Below are 24,807 nucleotides of genomic sequence, written 5' to 3' on the forward strand. Positions count from 1 at the left end.
TAGCGATATCGTTAGTGGGAGTGCTCTGGCAGGTACAAACACAGGTACAGGTATTGGTGGAGGATACTGCGACGCTGGACATGGTCTGCGTCGAAGCGTCGACTCGCGACGCACGGTTGTGCACCAAGGAGGCATAGGACGTGGCAAAGACAGGGGTTTTGTAGCCCTATACTCCTTTTTGGCTTCCACATAAGGTAGCCTCTTTGTCACCTTGATCTCCTGAATTTTTCGTTCTTCCGCAAAGACGGGGCAGTCTCTGCTCCAGACGGGATGGCTCCCAGAGCAGTTTATACACAGCGCTGGAGACGTGCAGTTGGTCCCAGCTTCATGAGCTGCCTTGCCACAGATACCGCAGGTTGGTTCACCCCCACAACTCATTGTCGTATGGCCAAATCGCTGACATTTGAAACAGCGCATAGGGTTAGGTATATAAGGCCGAACCCTAAGTCTGAGGAAACCAGCCAGAACGTATTCAGGTAAGACAGGCGAATTGAAAGTCACAATGAAAGTGGCAGATTTCTCCGTGACGCCATTATTTCTACGTGTCCTTTGTTCCACGTCTACAATCCCCTGTGTTGCCCATTCTTGCTTCAGCTCGTCGACATCGATATCCATTAAATCACGGCAGGTGACAACGCCTTTACTGGAGTTGAGGGAATTGTGCAACTCGACAGTAATATCATACTCGCCTAACTTGGGTGACTTCCGAAGCAGCTCCACTTGCGATGCCCTAGTAGTCTCAACTAACAGGGTACCATTCCTCAGGCGTTTGATAGATTTCAGTGTACCTGCGAGTCCTTCTAAACCTTTATGTATGTAGAAAGGAGACACTTTTTCAAATGAGCCCTCCTTCCTCTTAATCACGATGAAAACATTGTCATTTACGACTCCATGAGCCCTGTTACTCTTTTCCATCTGCATATCTGGAGGACTAGCCTCCCTCATGCGCTTGACTGATTGCGAAGTTGGTGAAGGGAAATACGTGGTTGCCATGTGCGTCCCACGAGCAGCTAGGGAACGAAACGTCAGCCCAGACAGAGCCCCGCATGCCTGGGTAAGCCTTATACAACTGAGGTGCGGCAGGTTCCCCAGAGGTTGCCCGCTATCGACTGTTCCACCTCAACAGCCATGCATCTCATCAGCGCGCAGCACACCTTGAGATTGAGGGTTTTTTTATAGAGGTTTATTCCATCCTCACGATCCGGGCGGTCAAGCCAAGATCCCCATTCCCTGAGACACACAACGTTCCACCGCCGCGCCGCACGGTGGTCGCTGAAGCATGCTCAGAGGTTACGGTGACAGGGGACGGGCGGCGCTTACCAGTCCCCAGCTCAGGAACCCCGGGGTCGCCAAGCCCGTACCCAGCAAAGGAACGCTGAGCCCCTGGGGGCCTGGGAGGCGACATTACGTGTTGGGGATGAAGTGGTAGGGCAAACTGCGGCCTGCGGAACACGAGTGAAAAAATCAAGAGAGTACTGTCATTTCGAGTACTCGTCATTGCAACGGCAGCAAGGCAAAACTTTCAAAATTGCCGTGACCAGGATTCGAACCTGGGTTATTGCGGCCACAACGCAATGTCCTAACCACTAGACGATCACGGCCACGGACGCGCCCGCGAAAGCAGCTGGCTGTAATGCAAGTGGCGATACACAGCAGAGCCTAGGCCAAGGTGTACGCCACAGCAGTGTGAGACACGGTCTCCATCACATGTGTACGAGCAAATGAACGTGCCTGCGCTGTCAGGACACTAACTACAGTGGTTAGCTGCATTCACCTCCGTGGCAATGTCTTGCAGTCCCCCAAGCCTCTTGACTACAGGTATGTGGCTGGATAACAAGTGGATAGACGCTTCATCTCTCTCGCCGTCAGGTGTTGCCGTGAATCATACTTAACGTAGCTTTCTGCACGCGTCAGCGTAGCGTCAGTCGAGCAAAGTCGAGACAAGTCGCACAAGAGGAGCAACAAAAACGCGCAATTCCGGTACCGGGAATCGAACCCGGGCCTCCTGGGTGAGAGCCAGGTATCCTAGCCACTAGACCACACCGGATAACGACGGCAGTGCTCCTCCGGCGAACGCAGCAGCCACCCACGGTTAACTGACGACAACTGTAAAAAATCCACTCTCTCGCGTTATAGAACGGCGTGCTCCGGACGCATTTCGTGGAGACGGACGCCAGCAATGATAAGAGCAAAAGGTGCCTACAAATCCTGTCGTTGCACCACGCACTGTTCTACGACAATTCACCAAGCAGACGCTCACGCCTTGTTGTGCTGTTTCCTTTGCGGGCAATGAGTGCATCTGCCTTCGACACACGAAACATTACACGTTTGGCAGCTGTGGGATTTGAACCCACGCCTCCGAAGAGAATGGTGCCTGAAACCAGCGCCTTAGACCGCTCGGCCACGCTACCTACACAACACGCGCGTCACAAGAGCTGCGTCCTACCCCACGAGAACACACCGCAACGGCACAAAAATGAGATGTAAAAAGTGGCAACTTTTTTTTTTTTTTTGTTTAATGCCTTTTTCGGCGAGCTTCTTTAGCTATAAAATAAAACGGTGCTTCTTGCAAACAGAAAGGATTAATTGTTGTACTGTCCATTCAGCTGAAAACCGTAAACTCCTCGGTATGGTTCCTTGAGCGTCGACGTCCTCCGGTAGACGTTGGTGGTCAAGATGATGTGATGGGATCGGAGATACTGGATTGCTTTGAGGAAAGTTTCTTGTGGCTGTTTACCGCTAGCGAAGCATCGAAGGAAAACTAAAATCCTCTTGAAGTTAAAGTGCAGGCCTATAATGACAGCAAAGCAGTCGCTCGGGGCCTACACGCCTTAAAATAAAAAATGAAAGAATAACAGCGCATCAGGCGCTTTCCACCTAAATGCAATAAAGAAAGAATAAAATGTGAAAAAAAAGAATAAAAAATCAAATACTGCCTGAGTTAGTCCTCTCAGTAACAGGGAAGGAACACCCTTCACACGTCCCATGATATTATATTCAAAATGCTTCGCGGCGGCCATTAAAATAAGTAATGAAAAAAGTCACAAAAATTAAAAAATATCGACACATGTCAAAGGAATGAGTAGACTCACGAAATTTCCGAACCGTCCGGCGGATAACGAGAAGGAAAACACAATCCTCTCCCACGTGTTAAAAAGAAAGTAAAAAATCCACTTTTCTTAAAAACCAAACAATCTCCGTGGCAGCGCTGTGCGCAACGCCCCCGTGAATGTACGTCGATGACAGAGGAACCAGACGGTATAAAAAATGAATAAAAACAGAAAAAAAAATTCACTAAACGACAACGAAACACAAACACACACGAACACAGGATAAAACTTTGTTAAACTTTTCGTCGTCGTTGCCACGTTGCAGTCCGGCACAAGCGGAAGCATCGTACTTGTTGAATGTTTCACTGTTCCTGTAGCATTCAATTTACATTAACTATGTATCCGGACCCGGAGACAATGCAAAACACAGAAGGAAAGAAAAGTCGCAGCAGTGAAGTGTTAATTACAACAGTTTGTCGTGGGCAAATGCGAGTGCAATTTGCAGAAAATTGGCAAAGATTTTGTGATAGTCTTTCCTGGTTTTAGTGAGGTCATGTTGCGTGGACAAATAAACCAGATAGGCATTGTCGTCCGTAAGTCGCAATTGCAGGAGGGCGAACACAGTGTGAGCCACGATCCATACAGTGGCGGCACGCTTCGTATGCGGATATGGGTTGAAGTCTGGGATCAAAGCCGTGTCCGCAGAAAAAGTGGCAGCGCTGGTCCGGTTGATAAGTGCGAGCATCCTGGCGGCAATGTTCCAAATCGACAGTGACCTTAGGCACACGAAACGATGTTCTAAGGTGTCGTCTTGGCGACAGTCTTCACACAAGCTCGATGGAGATAAGTGAATGCGGCGCAGCTTTTCGTTGGTGGGAAGAATTCTGTTAACCACTTGGTACCAAAAGCTGCTGACGTCCGCTGACAGGAAGGGAGCGTGAACGTGAGCCCACGCCGTCCTCCACGCAGATCGCGGGTGGCGCGCCTCCATCTTATTGCCGACTGGCCGTCCTTTTAGTCCCTGGTAGACACGTTTCACAGTCCGTGTTCGATAGTCGAGTACATCGGCGGCAAGATAACTTTTTTGAATGTAGTATTCTCGAACATAACGCAGCTGAAACGGTATTGCAGTCGGGTCGAGAGGTGCCGCTTCAGATAGAGGCCGATGAATAGCGAACAGAACAGCTGTGGGGCTCGACGGATCCTGTTCAATGGTGACGCTCGTCCGATGAAGGAGCAACGCTGCGGCTTTCATAGCAAAATGAATGAGGCCGAGTCCACCCTGTTCGCGCGGCAAAGTACATGTTTCGTAAGACACCTTGAAAATATGTCCCCGCCACAATAGCCAATAGACTGCCTGTGTTATGGCTCTGCCCAAATTCTTGGGTACCTGAAATAACTGTGCGAGGTACCAGGCTTTGCTGAGCAAGAAAACATTGATTAAAATCACCCGCTGTGTTAATGCAAGGGTGCGAGTAGCGGACAGGCTAGCCATAGCGCGTATGCCATTTAAGACAATACGCCAGTTGTAGGACGCAGTCTGTAACAGATTGGCTTGAAAGCGAACTCCCAAAATTTTGTGTTCCTGCTTCACTGTAAACCATGGGCGGTTGAAGCCCCGTGTCGCCGCATAGATAGGCAGAAAAACCGTCTTACGGGTATTGATGCTCGCACCGGATGCACGTTCATACTGTGTAAGAACAGCGCGTATTGTATTGAAGTCGGTGGCCGAGGACACCAAGAGGCCAAGGTCGTCAGCAAAAGCGCGACAAACGTGCTTCTCTGCTCCAATACGTATTCCTCTACAAACACTGTGCAACTTACGCAACAAAGGATCTAAGGAAATTGCGTAAAGCGCCATTGACAGAGGGCACCCTTGTTTGACTGAGCAGCAGAGCGGAACTGGTTTCGACAAAAATCCATTGATACTAATCCGTGAGGTGGAATTTTTGAAAAGATTAAAAATCATAGTTATATACTTTACACCGAAACCAAATTTCTGTAGCACTCGCCGGAGATATTGGTGGCTAACTGTCAAAAGCCATTGCAAAATCGATGGATAAAATGCCAAAAGGAATCCTATTCGTCGAAGCATAGGCAATGGCATCGCGGTATGTCGACACAGCACCATAGAGAGTGCGTGTCGGCACTGCACAGTATTGAAAGGGACTAATCAGTTTTTTCATGACCAGCTTCAAGCGAGAGGAGACACATTTGGTGAAGAGTTTATAATCACCATTAAGAAGGGTGATTGGTCTAAGATTGCACAGTTTCCTGGTGACTGGAACCTTTGGAGCCAAGACCACAATACCTTCCAGGAAGGACGCAGGGACATCCACACCATTTAAAATTTCATTAAAAACATCAGTCAGGGCCGAGCCAAACAAGTGCCAAAAATGCATATAAAATTCCGGTGGCAACCCATCAGCGCCCGGTGATTTATTCTGGGAACATAGTTTTAAGACATCACTCACTTCCTCCACGGTAAAGTTATCTGTGAGGCGACGGCGATCCGCTACGGATAAGACGTATGGAACGTCGTGGAGAAGCTCAGAAATCGCGGCAGCATCCGTGTATTTCTCACTGAAAAGTTCGATGAAGTGACGGTGGGCCTCGGCAAGAATCGCCGCCTGGCTATGAAGCCGCGCACCGTCAGCTGATTCCAGCTCTGTGACGTAACGTCGCTTTGCGCGCCGGCGTTCGCGCAGCTGATGAAACACGGAAGGCGCTTCATCAGCAAGCGCCCCGGGGGCTCGGCTCCGTACGACAGATCCGCGCAACGATTCCCTTTTCAAATCCAGAAGACGGTGTTTTAGGCGCCGAATTGTCGCCATCCGAAGAGCGGGATTATGTGTGTGCAGGTGGATGGCATCATTTAAACAGCTCTCGTAAAATTGCAATGTAGAACGCTCCCAGTGAGCAACATCCTGACTGAACTCCAGGATGGCCTTGCGTAATGCCGGCTTAACAGATTCTACCCACCATGACAAAGTGGAGGCATAGAGACCGCGATATTTCAGCACCCTCTGCCACACACGCACGATAACCGGCGCAAAATGTGGGTGTTGGAGATGTCGCACATTAAACTTCCATAATCGACTGGCGCGGGGTTTAATCGCCAACAGAGAATGAAAGCGGCAGACATACGCACAATGATCGGAAAAAATCACGGGGTGAACAGAGGATTCCGTAAGACAGTGCTGTTTATCACGAGAAACAAATTCTATCAAGCCGACTCCTACCCGTGGGGTAAAAGAAAGTAAATCCCACGGCCCGCGGGTGTAAATAACACCACGAGTCAATTAAATTCATCTCAGTAACGAGCGTCTGTAATTCTAGGCACTTATACGGCCGCGGCTCCTGATCTCTATCGTCCAGCACGCAGTTAAAATCGCCGCCCATGACTACAGGCAGGTGGGGGCCCCGTAAAAGGTGACAAATGTCACTACTATAAAACACACGGCGACGTGGCTGCCCGTCGGCACCAGAAGGGGCGTACACGTTAACATATCGTACGTTGTTGATCGTGCAAGCTACACCACGACCGTTAGGAATCGTAGCGACATTACTATAGTCATGACCAACACGAATTAAAATGGCAGTACCACAATTACACTCGATATCAAAGTTCAAAAGTACTTGATAGCCCGGAATGGAGTGAAGTAGATCTATCACAACCTCCTGCAAAAACACTATGTCAGCAGCAATGTAATTTATAAAACCCACAAAACTTGCAAACTTCACAGGCGACTCCAATTTATTATGATTAATAGTAGCCACAACTGATGGAGGGTGTGCTACCATAGACAACAGGGAAAAACAAAGAAAACAAATTAAACGGCAGGAGTGGACCCACCCTCCTCCTCCATATCGTCTGCCCAGTCACAACGTTCAGATGGTGCAGCTGAAGTAGGCGGTTCTTGTGTGGGAGGTGCAGACGCGGAATCCTGCGAAGGGGGACGCGTGCGACGCTGGGGGGTGTCTTCCGCCTTACGCTTAACCGAAAGTTGTGCCGGGTTCGTTGCCTGAGACGTCGTAGTGTCCATTGCTAGATTTACATCAGAGTGGTGCAACATTTCCTTTAACTGCTGTACAACCTGTTCCCGCCTGTCTGCCGACACACTTGTCGTAGGCGCTGGCTGACTGCTCGCCACAGGACGCTGTGGACGACGCCCCCCCGCAACCGACGGCCGAGATTCGACTACGGGGCGGGGCAAGGGCTTGTGCGCCGGCTTTTGCACAGATTTTGGCTTTTGTTTCGACTTCGGACGGGGAACCTGCTGCCACTCCGGAGAAGGGCTGCGTTCTCCGCGAGAAAAGGTTCGTTTTTCTAAAATCCGCGAACTACTGGCACTGCGGAAGCGGTCAGTATGGCCACGCCTCTCCGAAACACTTTCACGCCTAGGCTTTGGTTCCTGTGAGGCAGGAGCTCCGTCCGGAACACCCTGAAGCACGGAATTAGACGGTGACGATTCCACAACAGCAACATGGGGGGTAACCACCGGAACGGGTTCTGACCCGGTCCGCTCCGGAACTACAGGCCCAGCCGGAGGCGGAATCGGTACAGTAGCGGCGGGAACTGACTGAGAAGGTACGGACAAGGTTTGAACAGGATCAGAACCGGTTGCAGTGGCATCGACATCCATCGCGACCGCAGCAACTAACGGCGTTTCCGTTTCCGCGGAACGTGCCGGTGAACGGGGAACACCTAACAACACGGCCGCGTACGACGCGTCGACATCTTGCCCACGGGGCGGCAGCTGCACAGGGCGCCTACGCCTAGGGCAATTTTGCCGAAAATGGTCTGTGGCATTACAATAGGAGCACGTTTGCGGCTGACCACTATACGAAATAAAAGCCCGGTGGCCGGCCATAACCAAAAACGAAGGAACGTGCTTCCTCACAATCATTTTGACACTACGGATACCGTTCTCAACTTGATAGATATAAGCCGAAGACCACTTTTCTTTCGTAATCGACAAAACTGTGCCATAAGGCATAAGGCAGATTGAATACCCGAACATTTCGAATACCAAATCCAGCATTCGACAGAGTCACATTGCTAATTGTCCCATCAGAGTGTTTGAATTTACGTACGCCACCATTTTCACTGACAAGAGCATCACACAATTCCGGACATTTCAATTTTACGAACAAAGAGTTCAGGAACGCGTCTAATTGCAATCCTAGCACTTCACTTTCAGGAATTTGCAAGTCATTTTTCATCCACGAATGAATTTCGAAAGCAGACGGTCGGGTTACGTTTCTATCAAATTCGCACTGGATATTATTTTCTCGGTCTTCAGAATCCATGTTAACTTACAGTTCAGCTGACTACAGCAGCGAAGAAACAGTCACCGCGAAGAACCGTCGCCGACTGCGAAGCACACGTAAACACCGCCCGACACGCCGGAGCGAGCGCGCGATGTGTTCGGGCCCACGACTCCGAAGAGACTGGTGCCTAAAACCAGCGCCTTAGACCGCTCGGCCACGTTACCGTTGGAGCAGCAGCCGCAAAACGTTTCCTTTGTACTACAAAGATCACTTCGAAATGGAAGTATCTTGGCAATCGCCGTGCCATGTATTTTCACTGCTCTCCCACTGGAAGCGTCTCTTTAGGCCATCCACAGCAAGAAAAAGCCGTGCCCGCCGTATGGTAGCGACGCCACTTGTCTGTAGCTGTCGCAGTTAAGGAGACAGCGTCAAGAGACGTTTTCGTGCCGTGACCAGGTTTCGAACCTGGGCTTTCCGTAACCACTAAAGTATCGTAGCTGTAACTGTCAAGCGGAGCTAGAATGCTCCATATATCAAACATTTTGTGAGCTCAAGGAGGTTACACTTGAAGAAAAAGCGGCAGGTTAACGCGATCACAGCAAAACCCCCGCCAGCTACGGGATTCGAAACCGCGCCTACAGAGAGACTGGTGCCTTAAACCAGCGCCTTAAAGCGCTCGGCCACGCTACATGCGCTGCTTGGTGCGCCAGTGTTCCTAGCATTTGTACAAACAGTGCACGCCACAGCTTCCTGTTCTGCTGGGACTGGCTGCTCATCCATCGCACTTCAAACAACTGCCCTTCTCGACTACAGAGAGCAGCGGACGTCTGCGCTCTGGGAGGCGATGATGATGATGATGATGATGATGATGATTAGTATTGTAGGGCGCACAACAGCGAGGTTATCAGCGGCCGTTCCCAAAAGTTCAATTCAGAGCCGAATCGTGAGAGAAGTGGTATTGTTCAAATTGCAAGATTGGACACAGCACATCAAAACAGGGAGAAAAAACTAAAAATGAAATAGCAGTACAAACAGGGAAAATTAGGTAACGGTGGCTGAGTGACCACTTACAAATAATGGGTGACCAAACCACTGGACAGCACATTAGGACTTCAATCCCAATATTTTGGGAAGAAGGCCAGACATCACACAAAAACGTAAAACCCTAGTGACATTCGCCTCATTATTAGTTAAAAGAGAGTGGAGGTCTGGTGGGAAACTGAAATCTTCCCTCAAACCTGCATATAAAACACACTCAGTTAAAATATGCCGTATCGACAACTGTGCCCCACATGTCTGACACGTTGGTGGCTCCTCACGACGTAACAGAAGACCATGTGTCAAAGGACAATGTCCTATTCTAAGCCGTGTAAGGGCTACTTCCTCAGCGCGTCGTTGTCGGAAGGAGGTGAGCCACGGTCGGACAGAATCCTTCACCGCTCGCAACTTATTATCCCTCACGTCCAGCCACTGAGCCTCCCACCAACGCATGACCTTCCGAGTCACGAAAGACATAATGGCCTGCAGGGGGACGGAACAGCGAGCAGGAGGTGGGATGGAGCAAGCCTCCTTGGCAGCCGCATCTGCAAGTTCATTTCCAGGAATCCCTATGTGCCCTGGAACCCAGCAGAAAATCACATCCTTACCCTGCTGTTGCAAGAGCAGGAGTGCGTCCTGCACCTCTTGCACCATCCGATCTGCTGGGTACATTTGTTGAAGAGCGTGGAGAGCACTTTGGGAATCGGAGCAGATGATAAATTTCGTGCCACGATTGCGGCGCATATGCTCTAATGCTTGCAGAATGGCAAACAGTTCTGCATAGTAAACTGAGAACTGCTCTGGGAGCCCTATCCGATGGACAGTATCGGGAAACACAGCAGAGCAGCCCATAAAATCCCCCTGTTTAGAACCATCCGTGTAAACGGGAATAAAATCGGAATGGCGTTCTAAAATCTCAGTAAGTTTAATTTTAAAAAGGTGGTCCGGGGTACAATACTTCCTGTAAGCAGCCAGATCAAGAAGTAATCTTGGCCTTTGTAGTCGCCAGGGAGATCCCCTACTCCATCCCTGGTGGAGGACCTTAATGCCCTCCAGGTGTACCGACTCGAGACTCTCCTTTGCACGGATGCCAAACGGCTTTGTCGCCGCCGGACGGTGGCGGAAGAGACGTGCCAGTGCCGGCTGGTTGGTTGGTTGGTTGGGTTAAAGATTAAAGGGACCAAACTACAAAGGTCATCGGTCCCTTGTTTCATAAAAACACAGAGCACAGGGGAACTATCCACCAGTCAAGCGAAGCACTAAAAGAAAAACTCCAGGGGAAGAAAAGCCCCATGGGCCATTGTAAGACAACATGGAAAACAGAGCACAGCAACAAAAACAACATAGAGAACAAAGGCAGATGGAATTAAAACTGCACAGCAGAGAACTGTGGCTGGCTGATCACGAAAATAATAGGATGAGCCAGCCACTCTGCAACACGTTAAAACCTCCGGCCTAAAAGTTTAGGGCGGAGTCGAATCACAACACAAAACTAAGTAAAAGAGAGAGCTCAAAAGAGGGTGATGTTAAAAAAAAAATTTAAATGGACCTATAAAAGCCGCTTGCGCGAATAAAACTTAAAACCCGATCTGCCATAGAGACATTGTCACCTAAGAGAGATGATAAAGCACCCTGGAGATTAAAAGTTCGCCTGAGGGCGGTTAAAAGAGGACAGTCCAACAATATATGGGCCACCGTCATAAGCGCACCACAGCGACAATGAGGGGGGTCCTCTCGACGCAGCAGATGACCATGCGTCAGCCAAGAGTGACCAATGCGGAGCCTACAGAGAACCACAGAGGCCCTCCGAGAGGCCCGCATGGAGGAACCCCACACAGTTGTGGCCTCCTTTACACGCCGCAGCTTGTTGGGTACAGACAGGGTGCGCCATTCGTCGGCCCACATCCCAAAGACCCGACGGCGTAACACTGATCGGAGATCAGTTGCCGGGAGGCCGATCTCCAACGGCAGTTTGCGGGTGGCTTCTTTAGCTAACTTGTCGGCGTGTTCGTTGCCCGCTATCCCAACGTGTCCCGGGGTCCATATGAACACCACTGAACGGCCACGTAGTGCAAGAGCATGAACGGACTCCTGGATGGCAACAACAATGGGATGGCGTGGGTAGCACGTGCCGGCTGGGAAAAAGTGTCGGACGCCAATGAAAGAGGAGTGGACTTGGTCCTGTACGCGTGCCGTACCACGAGGAGAAGACGCCGAATGGACAGCGGAGGCTCTCCCGCCTCGACACACAGACTAGCAACCGGACTCGTGCGATAAGCCCCCGTTGAAAGCCTAATACCCTCATGGTGAATCACATCCAACATTTTGAGGTAGGAAGGTCTTGCAGAGCCATAAGCGTGACATCCGTATTCCAGTCGAGGTCGCACAAAGGCCTTATAAAGTTGGAGCAGACGTGCCCTGTCAGCGCCCCAGGATCTATGACTGACGCATCTAAGGACGTTTAAAGCCTTGAAACAGCGGACCTTTAGATCCTTTAAGTGTGGCAACCATGTGAGCTTCTCATCAAAAATAAGCCCGAGATATTTCACTTTTTCCATAAAGGGGAGAACAGTGTCTCCTAGTTTTAAAACAGGGAGATTAAAAAGAGAACGGGAACGGTTAAAATCTACACAAATGGTCTTCTCCAAAGAGAATTTAAAGCCCGTGGTCTTAGACCACTTCTCCAATCGCACGAGTGTCAGCTGTAATTGGCGTGTAGCAGCTGTGACGGAGGAAGACGCACAGAAAATGGAGAAATCGTCCACAAACAAGGAGCACTGCACGGGCCGGCGCACTGTGGACGCAATACTATTGATGGCAATTGCGAAAGCTGTCACACTGAGGACACTTCCTTGAGGGACACCGTTCTCCTGCTTAAAACGGTCAGACAGGACATTCCCAACCTTATACTTAAAATACCTGTCCGACAGAAAGGATCGGATGAGTGTGGGTAAACGCCCACGGAAACCCCACTCATAAAGCTGCCGCAAAATGGTATGCCTCCAGGTAGTATCGTACGCCTTCTCCAGGTCGAAGAAAACCCCGATAAGGTGTTGCTTACGGAGGAAAGCATCTTGTATTGCTGTTTCGAGTAGGATCAGGTTATCTAGGGTGGAATGATACCTCCTGAATCCACACTGGCAGCGGGTAAGTAAGGATCTAGATTCGAGAACCCACACCAGGCGCCTATTGACCATACGCTCAAATGTCTTTCCGACGCAGCTCGTGAGACTAATGCTACGGTAGCTACTGGGTTCGGTCCGATCCTTCCCTGGTTTTAAAAGCGGAATTAAAATCGATTCTTTCCACGAACTAGGAAAGTCGCCGGTCTTCCAGATTTCATTAAAAAGTTGAAGGAGGACTTCCTTTGACCGCAGATCCAACTGCTGCAGCATGCTATACGATATCAGGTCTGGACCAGGTGCGGTATCCCGAGATATGGACAGTGCAGAGTCCAACTCCCACAAAGAGAAAGGCTGGTTGTATTCCTCAGTGTTCTGTGAACGGAAATCAAAACCAGCCCTCTCCTGTGTACCCCGATAGCGCAGAAATTCGGGGTCCTGGCTAGAATCGGCCGTAATAGTTTGAAAAGATTCTGCCAACGCCCGGGCGATGTCTCTCGGAGATGTTAGGAGACACCCCCGCCCACGTATAGCGGCTAGTGGCGGTCGACAGTATCGCCTTGAGATCCTCCTAATGGCTTCCCATACTTTGCTTGAAGATGTGGACCTATTGATGGAGTTCAGGAACTCACGCCAAGACCTCCGTTTACTCTCCTGAACGATTTTCCTCGCCCGCGCCCGTGCTATCCGGAAAGTTGTCAGATGCGCAGCAGTGGGGCACCGACGGAATCTCCTCAAAGCCGCCCGCCTGTCTCTGATGGCGGTACGACAGTCGTCATTCCACCAAGGGACAGGCTGCCTCACAGGTGTTCCCTTTGACTTTGGTATGGATACATCAGCGGCATGGTGCATCACCGCCGTAATGTGATCCACCCAATCCTGGACGCCTTCACACCGTTCAAAAACAGCCAACTGCCGGTAGAGCGTCCAGTTTCCCTTCCGGAACAACCATTTCGGCGGCTGTGCGACACGACCCATGTCAACTGGCAGATGGAGCCAGATAGGGTAATGGTCGCTGCCATGAAGGTCGTCGTCGACGACCCACTGAGCAATGTCCGCAAGCACAGGCGAACAAATAGAGAGGTCTATGGCAGAAGACGAACCTGAAGCGGTGCTAAAATGCGTGGCCTGACCTGTGTTCAGCAGTATGACGTCGGAAGTCCTGAGCAACTGCTCAATCATCTGGCCTCTGGGGCAGGTTTTGTTGGAACCCCATAATGCATTATGAGCATTAAAGTCTCCTAAAATGAGAAAGGGACGGGGTAGCTGATCAATGAGCCGTGCGAGGGCTTCACTGTCAATGAGCTCAGCGGGTGGTAAATACACGGAGCACACTGTAACATGAACCTGGGCCAGGATCCGAGCTGCAACCGCTTGTAGCGTCGTGGTTAAGGTCACAGGTGAGGAGTGGAATGTGTCCTTAATGAACACTGCCACCCCACCCTGAGCCCTATTACCAGTCAGGTCGTCTTGCCTGTACATGCGATATCCCGTAAGTACAGGCGTGTCAGTCTCTTTTAAAATGTGTCTCTTGCAAAGAGATGCAAATGGGGTTTGCCTGTACTAACAGCTGCAATTCTGCAAGGCGAGGTCTGACTCCATTCAGATTCCACTGAAGTATGGGAGCCATATCAGCGTTTCGGTTTAGATTTCCCCCTGTCTTTGCGCCGCGCTGGTGAGGCACTTGTAGAGCGAGTGGCAGCAGATGGGCTGCCAGGTTCTGGGGAAGAGGTATCAAAATCCATGACGATGTCCTCCTCATCAGTCAGGGATGCCATGACGACATCCGATGGTGCCTTTGGCAGGCGTGACGTCAAACGCCGTGCCCCTTTCCCTGGTCCCGTTTTCTTTGTGGAAGCTGGGGATGGGGGAAGTGGAGAGGCACTCTGTTTCTGGAGGGCCTTCGAAGGTTTCACTGGAGCTGTCTCTGCAATAGCGGTGGGTGCAGGCGGAGCAGCGTGAATAGCGATATCGTTAGTGGGAGTGCTCTGGCAGGTACAAACACAGGTACAGGTATTGGTGGAGGATACTGCGACGCTGGACATGGTCTGCGTCGAAGCGTCGACTCGCGACGCACGGTTGTGCACCAAGGAGGCATAGGACGTGGCAAAGACAGGGGTTTTGTAGCCCTATACTCCTTTTTGGCTTCCACATAAGGTAGCCTCTTTGTCACCTTGATCTCCTGAATTTTTCGTTCTTCCGCAAAGACGGGGCAGTCTCTGCTCCAGACGGGATGGCTCCCAGAGCAGTTTATACACAGCGCTGGAGACGTGCAGTTGGTCCCAGCTTCATGAGCTGCCTTGCCACAGATACCGCAGGTTGGTTCACCCCCACAACTCATTGTCGTATGGCCAAATCGCTGACATTTGAAACAGCGCATAGGGTTAGGTATATAAGGCCGAACCCTAAGTCTGAGGAAACCAGCCAGAACGTATTCAGGTAAGACAGGCGAATTGAAAGTCACAATGAAAGTGGCAGATTTCTCCGTGATGCCATTATTTCTACGTGTCCTTTGTTCCACGTCTACAATCCCCTGTGTTGCCCATTCTTGCTTCAGCTCGTCGACATCGATATCCATTAAATCACGGCAGGTGACAACGCCTTTACTGGAGTTGAGGGAATTGTGCAACTCGACAGTAATATCATACTCGCCTAACTTGGGTGACTTCCGAAGCAGCTCCACTTGCGATGCCCTAGTAGTCTCAACTAACAGGGTACCATTCCTCAGGCGTTTGATAGATTTCAGTGTACCTGCGAGTCCTTCTAAACCTTTATGTATGTAGAAAGGAGACACTTTTTCAAATGAGCCCTCCTTCCTCTTAATCACGATGAAAACATTGTCATTTACGACTCCATGAGCCCTGTTACTCTTTTCCATCTGCATATCTGGAGGACTAGCCTCCCTCATGCGCTTGACTGATTGCGAAGTTGGTGAAGGGAAATACGTGGTTGCCATGTGCGTCCCACGAGCAGCTAGGGAACGAAACGTCAGCCCAGACAGAGCCCCGCATGCCTGGGTAAGCCTTATACAACTGAGGTGCGGCAGGTTCCCCAGAGGTTGCCCGCTATCGACTGTTCCACCTCAACAGCCATGCATCTCATCAGCGCGCAGCACACCTTGAGATTGAGGTTTTTTTTATAGAGGTTTATTCCATCCTCACGATCCGGGCGGTCAAGCCAAGATCCCCATTCCCTGAGACACACAACGTTCCACCGCCGCGCCGCACGGTGGTCGCTGAAGCATGCTCAGAGGTTACGGTGACAGGGGACGGGCGGCGCTTACCAGTCCCCAGCTCAGGAACCCCGGGGTCGCCAAGCCCGTACCCAGCAAAGGAACGCTGAGCCCCTGGGGGCCTGGGAGGCGACATTACGTGTTGGGGATGAAGTGGTAGGGCAAACTGCGGCCTGCGGAACACGAGTGAAAAAATCAAGAGAGTACTGTCATTTCGAGTACTCGTCATTGCAACGGCAGCAAGGCAAAACTTTCAAAATTGCCGTGACCAGGATTCGAACCTGGGTTATTGCGGCCACAACGCAATGTCCTAACCACTAGACGATCACGGCCACGGACGCGCCCGCGAAAGCAGCTGGCTGTAATGCAAGTGGCGATACACTGCAGAGCCTAGGCCAAGGTGTACGCCACAGCAGTGTGAGACACGGTCTCCATCACATGTGTACGAGCAAATGAACGTGCCTGCGCTGTCAGGACACTAACTACAGTGGTTAGCTGCATTCACCTCCGTGGCAATGTCTTGCAGTCCCCCAAGCCTCTTGACTACAGGTATGTGGCTGGATAACAAGTGGATAGACGCTTCATCTCTCTCGCCGTCAGGTGTTGCCGTGAATCATACTTAACGTAGCTTTCTGCACGCGTCAGCGTAGCGTCAGTCGAGCAAAGTCGAGACAAGTCGCACAAGAGGAGCAACAAAAACGCGCAATTCCGGTACCGGGAATCGAACCCGGGCCTCCTGGGTGAGAGCCAGGTATCCTAGCCACTAGACCACACCGGATAACGACGGCAGTGCTCCTCCGGCGAACGCAGCAGCCACCCACGGTTAACTGACGACAACTGTAAAAAATCCACTCTCTCGCGTTATAGAACGGCGTGCTCCGGACGCATTTCGTGGAGACGGACGCCAGCAATGATAAGAGCAAAAGGTGCCTACAAATCCTGTCGTTGCACCACGCACTGTTCTACGACAATTCACCAAGCAGACGCTCACGCCTTGTTGTGCTGTTTCCTTTGCGGGCAATGAGTGCATCTGCCTTCGACACACGAAACATTACACGTTTGGCAGCTGTGGGATTTGAACCCACGCCTCCGAAGAGAATGGTGCCTGAAACCAGCGCCTTAGACCGCTCGGCCACGCTACCTACACAACACGCGCGTCACAAGAGCTGCGTCCTACCCCACGAGAACACACCGCAACGGCACAAAAATGAGATGTAAAAAGTGGCAACTTTTTTTTTTTGTTTTTGTTTAATGCCTTTTTCGGCGAGCTTCTTTAGCTATAAAATAAAACGGTGCTTCTTGCAAACAGAAAGGATTAATTGTTGTACTGTCCATTCAGCTGAAAACCGTAAACTCCTCGGTATGGTTCCTTGAGCGTCGACGTCCTCCGGTAGACGTTGGTGGTCAAGATGATGTGATGGGATCGGAGATACTGGATTGCTTTGAGGAAAGTTTCTTGTGGCTGTTTACCGCTAGCGAAGCATCGAAGGAAAACTAAAATCCTCTTGAAGTTAAAGTGCAGGCCTATAATGACAGCAAAGCAGTCGCTCGGGGCCTACACGCCTTAAAATAAAAAATGAAAGAATAACAGCGCATCAGGCGCTTTCCACCTAAATGCAATAAAGAAAGAATAAAATGTGAAAAAAAAGAATAAAAAATCAAATACTGCCTGAGTTAGTCCTCTCAGTAACAGGGAAGGAACACCCTTCACACGTCCCATGATATTATATTCAAAATGCTTCGCGGCGGCCATTAAAATAAGTAATGAAAAAAGTCACAAAAATTAAAAAATATCGACACATGTCAAAGGAATGAGTAGACTCACGAAATTTCCGAACCGTCCGGCGGATAACGAGAAGGAAAACACAATCCTCTCCCACGTGTTAAAAAGAAAGTAAAAAATCCACTTTTCTTAAAAACCAAACAATCTCCGTGGCAGCGCTGTGCGCAACGCCCCCGTGAATGTACGTCGATGACAGAGGAACCAGACGGTATAAAAAATGAATAAAAACAGAAAAAAAAATTCACTAAACAACAACGAAACACAAACACACACGAACACAGGATAAAACTTTGTTAAACTTTTCGTCGTCGTTTTTTTTTTTTTTTTTTTTTTTGTTTGTGGTTTTAGGGCGCAAAACTTCTATGGTCATTAGCGCCCAGCCCGTGACGTAGAAAACAGGAAAAAAACGAAATTTAAAATCAGCAGCAATGGAAACAAAGTCAGAAAAATTAAGAAACTAAAGGCAGAAGGAATGCTTAAAAGTCCACTATAGAAAGGGGTTGGTTGTCCCCCAAAAAAAAGCTTCAAATGACTGACGTCATTTCACTGTCTCTAATAAACTGTAGAACGCGGTCAGCTGAGCGCGTGTCATCTGCTAAAATCGACGATAGATCAGGCGATAGCTGTAGACGGGAGCGTAACGGATTAAAATAGGGGCATTCAATTAAAAGGTGTCTGACCGTCCACAGCTGAGAGCAGTGGGGACAGAGTGGGGGAGGATCACTGCTTAAAAGATGTCGATGACTAAAAAGACAGTGCCCTATCCGGAGTCGGGCTAAAATTACCTCCTCCCGACGACGCGTTCGGGAGGAAGAGGTCCAAGCGCAAGGAACGGCTTTCACTTCCCGCAATTTATTGTGGGGAAGTGTTGACCAATGCGCATGCCATAAATGAGTGACTTGGCGACATAAACCGCTCCGTAGATCGGTAAACGGAAGAGACTGAAGAGCTGGCCGAGGAAGAGAGACTGCAGCCTTGGCTGCTATATCGGCCGCCTCATTTCCACAGATACCAGCGTGTCCCGGGAGCCAGAGGAACGCCACTGAGACGCCCCCCAGGTGGAGCAAGCGCAGACAGTCCTGAATCCGGTGGACCAGAGGGTGCACAGGGTAAAGAGCTTGGAGACTGAGGAGAGAGCTGAGAGAATCTGAGCAGATTACGTACTGTATCCGCTGATGGCGGCGGATGTAGTGGACAGCCTGGAGAACAGCGTAAAGCTCCGCAGTATAAACCGAACACTGGTCGGGAAGCCGAAAGTGATTTGGGGTGTCGCCAACAATATAGGCACTCCCTACACCTAACGATGTTTTCGAGCCATCGGTGTAAATAAATGTGGCTTCCGTCATTTGTGCACATAGAGCAGCAAATGCCCGACGGTAAACAAGTGTAGGGGTACCATCCTTGGGAAATTGACATAGGTCTCTGAGCAAGTCGATCCGGGGACGGAGCCAAGGCGGTGCTGTACCCCAAGTTGTCAAGAAGGTTTTAGAAAAGCGGAAGGAAAGAGAATGGAGCAGTTGACGGAAGCGGACTCCCGGGGGTAGGAGGGAGGAGGAGCGGCCTGCATACTCGACATCAAAGGAGGCGTCGAAAAAAAGGTTATAGGCTGGATTAGCAGGCATGGAAGACAGATGGCTAGCATAACGACTCAGAAGGACTGCCCGCCGATTGGACAGTGGAGGTTCAGCAGTCTCAGCATAAAGGCTTTCCACAGGGCTGGTGTAAAAAGCTCCAGACACTAAACGTAATCCACGGTGGTGGATAGAGTCGAGACGCCGAAGAATAGACGGCCGAGCAGAGGAGTAGACTATGCTTCCATAATCCAATTTCGAGCGCACTAAGGCGCGATAGAGGCGGAGAAGGACCACCCGGTCCGCTCCCCAAGAGGTACCATTCAGGACACGGAGGGTGTTAAGGGAACGCAGACAGCGAGCCGAAAGATAGGAAACGTGGGAGGACCAGCACAGTTTTCTGTCAAACATAAGACCCAAGAATTTTGCGACGTCGGAAAACGGAAGGTTGACAGGACCTAGATGTAAGGAGGGCGGAAGAAACTCCTTACGTCGCCAAAAATTTACACAAACGGTCTTACTGGGTGAGAAACGGAAGCCGGTTTCGATGCTCCACGAGTGGAGGCGATCGAGACATCCTTGAAGACGTCTTTCAAGAAGGCTGGTCCGTTGAGAGCTGTAGTAGATCGCAAAATCGTCCACAAAGAGGGAGCCCGAGACATCAGGAAGGAGACAATCCATAATTGGATTAATGGCGATGGCAAACAGTACAACACTCAGCACGGAGCCCTGGGGTACCCCGTTTTCTTGGGAGAAAGTACGGGAGAGAGTAGTGTTCACCCGCACCCTAAATGTGCGCTCTGCCATAAATTCGCGAAGAAAAAGGGGCAGCCGGCCTCGAAAGCCCCAAGAGAACAGTGTGCGGAGGATGCCTGTCCTCCAACAGGTATCGTACGCTCTCTCCAGATCAAAAAATATTGCTACCGTTTGGCGTTTCCGGAGAAAATTGTTCATGATATAAGTGGAGAGAGCAACAAGATGGTCAACAGCAGAACGATGCTTTCGGAATCCGCATTGGGCTGGTGTTAAAAGACTGCGGGACTCCAGCCACCAAGCTAAACGGTAATTCACCATACGCTCCAAAACCTTACAGACACTACTCGTGAGAGAAATGGGGCGATAGCTAGAGGGGAGATGTTTGTCCTTTCCAGGTTTCGGAACGGGAACGACGATAGCTTCCCGCCATCGCCTGGGAAAGGTACTGTCGGTCCAAATTCGATTATAAAGGCGAAGGAGGTAACGCAGGCTATGGGTTGATAAATGCAGCAACATTTGGACATGGATACCATCCGGTCCTGGGGCGCAGGAGCGAGAAGAAGAGAGTGCATGTTGGAGTTCGCGCATGGAGAAAACAGTATTGTAGCTTTCGCGATTTTGAGAGGAGAAAGCAAGATGTCGCACTTCCGCTGCACGTTTCTTCGGGAGAAACGCTGGCGGGTAATTTGAAGAGCTCGAAATCTCAGCAAAGTGCTGACCCAATGAGTTAGAAATTGCGACGGGGTCCACTAAGGTATCATGCGCGACAGTGAGCCCAGAGACCGGCGAGAAACTAGGCGCGCCTGAGAACCGTCGAAGCCGACTCCAAACTTCCGAGGAGGGAGTGAAGTTGTTAAATGAGCTAGTAAAGAATTTCCAGCTTGCCTTCTTGCTATCGCGGATGACGCGACGGCATCGCGCACGGAGCTGCTTATATCGGATACAGTTGGACAAAGTTGGATGGTGACGGAAAATGCGAAGAGCACGTCGCCGCTCACGTATTGCGTCACGGCATGCCTCGTTCCACCAAGGAACTGGAGGGCGCCGGGGCAATTCGGAGGTGCGTGGTATTGAACGTTCCGCAGCTGTGAGAATAACGTCGGTAAAATGTGTGACCTCATCGTCGACGCTGGGAAAGCGACGGTCATCGAATGTCGCTAGAGACGAAAAAAGTGTCCAATCGGCTTGGGCAAACTTCCAGCGTCGCGAGCGCATATATGGCAGTTGAGGCTGCAGTCGAAGAACACATGGAAAGTGGTCACTCGAGTGTGTATCATCAAGGGCGAACCATTCGAAGCGCCGAGCTAGCGGAACAGTACCGACCGCAAGGTCCAAATGGGATAAATTTGCCGTGGAGGCAGACAAAAATGTGGGGACCCCAGTGTTGAGGCAGACTAGATCCGCTTGGTGGAAGACGTCTAGCAATAGTGAGCCACGTGGACAAGGATGTGGAGATCCCCAAAGCGGGTGGTGGGCATTGAAGTCCCCAACCAGCAAGTAGGGGGGTGGAAGCTGATCAAGAAGATGAAGGAGATCAGCTCGTTCCATTGGTGTAGACGATGGAATGTATACCGTACAAAGAGAGAACGTGTATCCAGAAAGGGAAAGACGGACGGCGACAGCTTGGAAGGAAGTGTTTAAGGGGATTGGGTGATAATGGAGAGTATCATGGAGCAGAATCATGAGTCCTCCATGGGCTGGAGTGCCTTCAACAGAGGGGAGGTCATATCGGACGGACTGAAAATGAGGGAGAACAAAGCGGTCATGGGGACGCAGCTTTGTTTCCTGAAGACAGAAGATGACCGGCGAGTAGGATCGTAAGAGGATCGACAATTCCTCCCGATTGGCGCGAATGCCGCGGATATTCCAGTGGATAATGGACATAGGGTGAACAGAAAATGGAGGAACGTCACCAAGGGTGCTGTCAACTCAACGACTGCTCAGAGCTTGCGACCGACAGGATGGAATGGCATTCAGTCGAAGGCAGAAGATCCTGATCCATAGGTTGGTCAGGAGCAGCTCCTGCCACCAACGATCGGCCAGTTGACCGGCCACCAACAGTGCGCCTCGGCGACACAGAAGATGGCCGAGGGCGATTTCCGCCAGGTGGTGCTGTAGATGGGACACGCCGTGGCGGAGAAGGAGAGGAACTGTGTTTCTTCGTAGCCTTCTTGGAGGTATGTTTAGATGAAGGAGGAACCGATGGTTGTGAAGTTGCTGTACGTAAAAACTCTTCACGAGAATGCTCGTTTTTTGAAGACTTGGCGTCTGACTTTTGGGCTCGAGATTTAGCAGAACTCGACGAAGGGTGAGCCATAGAGTGGGCAGGCGAAAGAGGTGAGGTTGAACGGGCGATCTTTGCGCTGGCCGATCTGACGACCGTGGTACTAAATGTGAGGTCGCAAGTCTGCGTGGCCGCCTCCTTTGTTGGCCGAGGAGAAGCAAGGACAGCGCTGTATTTTCCTTTCTGAGGCACGGTGGGCTGTCGACTGGCGAGTAACTTTCGAGCAGCAAAGGTCGACACCTTTTCCTTCACTCTTATTTCCTGGATCAGCTTTTCGTCCTTAAAAACAGGGCAATCTCGAGAGGAAGCAGCGTGGTCACCCATACAGTTGATGCAGCGAGGGGATGGAGGTGGACAAGCACCCTCATGGGCATCCCTGCCACACGTAACACATTTGGCCGGATTGGAACAGGACTGGCTGGTGTGATTGAACCGCTGACATCGATAGCAACGCGTAGGGTTCGGGACATAAGGGCGAACGGAAATTATCTCATAGCCTGCTTTGATTTTTGATGGGAGTTGAACTTTGTCAAATGTCAAGAAGACAGTGCGGGTTGGAATGATGTTCGAGTCAACCCTTTTCGTAACCCGATGAACAGCGGTGACGCCCTGGTCAGACAGGTAGTGCTGAATTTCTTCGTCAGACAATCCATCGAGGGAGCGTGTATAAACGACTCCACGCGAGGAATTTAAGGTACGGTGCGGTTCCACCCGGACAGGGAAGGTGTGGAGCAGAGAAGTACGCAGCAATTTTTGAGCCTGGAGGGCACTGTGTGTTTCCAACAACAGGGTGCCATTCCGTAGTCTGGAACAAGACTTTACAGGACCCGCAATTGCGTCGACACCTTTCTGAATAATGAAAGGGTTGACCGTGGAAAAGTCGTGACCTTCGTCAGACCGAGAAACAACAAGGAACTGTGGCAACGATGGAAGAACCGTCTGTGGCTGAGACTCAGTGAACTTACGTTTGTGAGCAGACATAGTGGAAGGTGAGGAAACCATTGCGGAAGAATCCCCCATGATTACCGGCGTCTCCGATGGCGCGCTCCTCCCTTGTGGGGGCCCTCACCGAGGGCACACCCGCCTTAGGTGATTGTTCACACCTCAGGTCACACCTCCCGACAAACGGACGGAGGGACCAATCGGCACTTTCGGAAGGTATCAGCTCGGGTAATCACCCCTCCCTGGGCCTGGCCTTTACCAGGGGGTACGTACGTGTCCTACCTGTCTACCCGGGGCGGGGAATTACGCGTTACCCCGTCACCGGCTACGCATGGAAGTGCGTGGGTCGGCCTTCAGACACGCACAGGGAGGAAGAAAGAGAAAGGGAAAGGAAAGAAGAGGGGGTCTCAAACGCCGCAGCGGAGAAAAGGGTAAAGAGAAGAGGTAAGGAATGGAGAAGGACAAAGGAAGGAAGAAGACATACAAGCAAGGAAGAAGAAGAATGCGGTACATTGACAAGCGTCCGTCTCCGGACGTAGGCGCAAACCATACTCCCAGAGGGGGAGAAAGTGAAGGAAAGAGCCAGAGGTGAGGGGGGGGGGGTGAAGACAGGGGATGGGGAAGGATGCGGAAAGGGAAGGTATGCAGCCCGGAAAGGAAGGAAGGCCACATTAGCTCGGAGCCCCGTGCTCGCTACGCACGTATCCACAAAAGAGTTGTGGATCCCCTGGGGGGTTCGTCGTCGTTGCCACGTTGCAGTCCGGCACAAGCGGAAGCATCGTACTTGTTGAATGTTTCACTGTTCCTGTAGCATTCAATTTACATTAACTATGTATCCGGACCCGGAGACAATGCAAAACACAGAAGGAAAGAAAAGTCGCAGCAGTGAAGTGTTAATTACAACAGTTTGTCGTGGGCAAATGCGAGTGCAATTTGCAGAAAATTGGCAAAGATTTTGTGATAGTCTTTCCTGGTTTTAGTGAGGTCATGTTGCGTGGACAAATAAACCAGATAGGCATAGTCGTCCGTAAGTCGCAATTGCAGGAGGGCGAACACAGTGTGAGCCACGATCCATACAGTGGCGGCACGCTTCGTATGCGGATATGGGTTGAAGTCTGGGATCAAAGCCGTGTCCGCAGAAAAAGTGGCAGCGCTGGTCCGGTTGATAAGTGCGAGCATCCTGGCGGCAATGTTCCAAATCGACAGTGACCTTAGGCACACGAAACGATGTTCTAAGGTGTCGTCTTGGCGACAGTCTTCACACAAGCTCGATGGAGATAAGTGAATGCGGCGCAGCTTTTCGTTGGTGGGAAGAATTCTGTTAACCACTTGGTACCAAAAGCTGCTGACGTCCGCTGACAGGAAGGGAGCGTGAACGTGAGCCCACGCCGTCCTCCACGCAGATCGCGGGTGGCGCGCCTCCATCTTATTGCCGACTGGCCGTCCTTTTAGTCCCTGGTAGACACGTTTCACAGTCCGTGTTCGATAGTCGAGTACATCGGCGGCAAGATAACTTTTTTGAATGTAGTATTCTCGAACATAACGCAGCTGAAACGGTATTGCAGTCGGGTCGAGAGGTGCCGCTTCAGATAGAGGCCGATGAATAGCGAACAGAACAGCTGTGGGGCTTGACGGATCCTGTTCAATGGTGACGCTCGTCCGATGAAGGAGCAACGCTGCGGCTTTCATAGCAAAATGAATGAGGCCGAGTCCACCCTGTTCGCGCGGCAAAGTACATGTTTCGTAAGACACCTT

General features: G+C 50.8%; 4 non-coding genes across 4 annotated transcripts; all 4 read right to left on the reverse strand.

Annotated features, from left to right (window-relative positions):
• Positions 1-1,529: 1,529 nt before the first annotated feature.
• Trnah-gug (transfer RNA histidin (anticodon GUG)) lies at positions 1,530-1,601 on the reverse strand. Its single transcript has one exon. It is a non-coding gene; the product is annotated as a tRNA-His (tRNA).
• A 374-nt stretch (positions 1,602-1,975) lies between these two features.
• Positions 1,976-2,047, reverse strand: Trnae-cuc (transfer RNA glutamic acid (anticodon CUC)). Its single transcript has one exon. It is a non-coding gene; the product is annotated as a tRNA-Glu (tRNA).
• A 13,929-nt stretch (positions 2,048-15,976) lies between these two features.
• Trnah-gug (transfer RNA histidin (anticodon GUG)) lies at positions 15,977-16,048 on the reverse strand. The gene has a single exon. It is a non-coding gene; the product is annotated as a tRNA-His (tRNA).
• Positions 16,049-16,422: 374 nt separating this feature from the next.
• Positions 16,423-16,494, reverse strand: Trnae-cuc (transfer RNA glutamic acid (anticodon CUC)). The gene has a single exon. It is a non-coding gene; the product is annotated as a tRNA-Glu (tRNA).
• Positions 16,495-24,807: the final 8,313 nt, after the last annotated feature.

Source organism: Schistocerca serialis, chromosome 1 (assembly GCF_023864345.2).
Source record: "Schistocerca serialis cubense isolate TAMUIC-IGC-003099 chromosome 1, iqSchSeri2.2, whole genome shotgun sequence".
In the NCBI taxonomy this organism is placed as follows: Eukaryota; Metazoa; Arthropoda; class Insecta; order Orthoptera; family Acrididae; genus Schistocerca; species Schistocerca serialis.